Source organism: Geospiza fortis, unplaced genomic scaffold, assembly GCF_000277835.1.
Source record: "Geospiza fortis unplaced genomic scaffold, GeoFor_1.0 scaffold111, whole genome shotgun sequence".
Classification (NCBI taxonomy): domain Eukaryota; kingdom Metazoa; phylum Chordata; class Aves; order Passeriformes; family Thraupidae; genus Geospiza; species Geospiza fortis.
The window spans coordinates 2,957,099-2,959,831 of NW_005054321.1; positions in this window are offsets into that span (position 1 = coordinate 2,957,099).

Below are 2,733 nucleotides of genomic sequence, written 5' to 3' on the forward strand. Positions count from 1 at the left end.
TCTTCTTCATATATGTTTAAAAATTAACACTTCATCCAGTGTTCTTCATCCAGTACCCATCTGTTAACACAGAGCAAAACAGGAATTCAATTTTTGCCTGTAGTTCCAATTGAGCAAACAGCTTCTTCATGCAGCAAGACAGGGACACAATCTGAACTTCAGCTTCCAAAAAATCCACAAAGTGTTATCTGTTCTTCCAAGGGGGAAACAAAGGAGTTAATTTTATAGAAATTATCGGCACATGGGCCCAACACTAAGGATGTAAAATAAAGAACAATCATTGCTCCTATGGGCTTACAAATGGCTGGATCTTTCTGAACAGGTCAAAATACTTTTTTTTTTTTTTTAAATCTATGATTAGGTGTCCCAGGGGAGGCAGCTGCCTGATGAGCACTTCAGGAAATTTGGCCCTTATCTGCAGGTGCCTAAATGGGAGCTGAGCCCTGGGGAAAACAATCATGTCTGTGAATAGCCCAGTAAGTGGCAGTGAGAGCGCAGGGAGCGATTCCCTTGTCAGGAGATCATGGCTGTGATCCAGTCTAGACCAAGTCAGGGCAGTGAGAGCAGCCTGACCTCCAGAACATTCCCAGCCCAGGAGCTGGCAGCCACGAGTGGGAGGGAAGGAAGGGCAGGGACCCAGCAGCCAGAGCACCTCAGGGAGAGCCCCTTCTCCTGCTGGCATGGAGACACCTCTTCACCTCAGCCAACACCACCAACACATATAAAAAGCAAAATCAGGATCTACCAAATCAAAGAGCTGCAATAAGCCATCTGTACAGCATGTACTCTGCTCTGGTGGTTTTTCTGGCTGTTCAAGCTCCTCAGGCATCACCAAGCGTTGGTTTTGTATTCTAGATCCCCTGTCTGGGCCCACGAACACCTTGGCAGCGTTTCTGCAGGGTCAGAGCACCCAGCTGCCTGTGCTCCTGCCCACTCACAGCCTGCTTGGGGTGGATCTGGCCTGTACCAGCTCCCTGCCCCCCAGACATCACCCACACACCATTTTAGGGATGGCACGGGTTGGGAACTGTCCCTACCAGCATCTGACCACATGCATATTGGGTTTGAGGGCAGAAAGAGAGGGAAGGGAAAATGTAGAGGTGAGTGGAAGCAAGCCAAGCTGCGACATTCAGCCTCAGGCCTGGACAACAGACCCTGTGCTGTTCTAGCTCCATAGCTGGAGTCATTTCCTGGCCTTTCCCCATTGTCAGTGCAGGGTATATGCAAGCTCTCCCTGCTCTCCTCTGTACCCTCCATTCCAAACACTGCAGTCATGGGTCTGAGGCCAGCATGCCTTAGTCCAGCTGCAGGATTTGATGCCTTTATTAGGATGTTATAGAATATTGACAGTGGAAATCACATGAGCCAGTCAAATTTCTATGCCTCAGAGACAGCCCTTACATGCTATCTTTGCTAAACAACCAGTTTCTGACATGACCCAGCCCAGACTCAGGCTGATTTTTTTCTCCCACTCTTCAAATCCTCAGCTTGTCGCATACAACTTTTTTCTCCAAGGATTTCTTGCAAAAGAATGAAACAAAAATAACAAATGACCTTCTGCTCCAACTCACTTCCTTCACACACCCCTCTCATCTCCACCAGCAGGTCGGGGTTTGTCTCCCTCTGGTCCCTGAAATCCCCCAGGACAGAGCACCCACTGTTCTCTCATGGCTATATGGAGTCTGAGGCTGTGCCAGGGAGGTTTAGGTTGGATATCAGGAAGAATTTCTTCACAGAAAGGGTGGCTGGGCATTGGAATGGGTTCCCGGGGAGGCGGTAGAGTCACTGGAGGTGTTTAAGTAAAGACCAGATGTGGCACTTGGCTCCATGGTCTGGCTGACAAGGTCACGCTGGGTCACAGGGTGGACTTGGTGATCTCAAAGGTTGCTTCCAACCTCCTTGATTCTGTGATTCTGTGAAATATAATTTTGATGCTCTTGCTCTTTACAAAAAATCTGTCCCAATTTGTCTTTCCTTTTCCTTTGGGAAACCTCCTTTGCCTATTTCCCTGATTGCTCTCATATTTTTTAATGATTCCTTAGGGCTTTTCTTCACCTTGTCTGCAATTTTCAGGGAGAAATGACATGGAACTTGGTTCCCACTTACCTTCTCTTCCTCTTCCAAAGTCTATTTCCAGCCTATTCTGCTCATAAACTGATTATTCCTGGACCTTGCTTCTCAGTTCAAATCTGCAGGGACCAAGCACAGTGTGTTCCTCCATATGTTCTACCACATCTTTCTGTTCACTCGCTCTCTAGGCAAATTAATTGTTAATTGGTCATAATATGTGAATCTTTTTAAAAAAAGAAAAAAGAAGGAAAAAATAGTGAAGAGGAAGAAGCAGACAAAGAAATAAGCTCTACAATGGAGCAGTGAGTGTGGTAATGGGAAGCAAAGCTTGGAAGTTTCCTTTCCCTTGGATCTCACCTCACAGCTTCCCTGGAAGGTGAGGTGCCTTTGTCCCTACCCTTTCCTCCTCCTCTGTCTGCACAGAAAGCCTCTCTGAAGTAGCTGGGGAGCAGATGTGGCTCCCCAAGGTCCACACCAGACCTGTGAGATGCCACTGCCCTGGGAGGCCCCACTGCCAAGGCCAGCTCCAGGCCGGGCTCATCCCACAGCCCCAGCTTGCTAAAGCCTCAGCCAGCTCCTGGGGGCTGCTCACTCTGCAGCTGCTCCAGTGGCAGCTTTGTGTTTTCATTGGCACCTTCAGCATCATTAGGTTGTCCCTCTCTT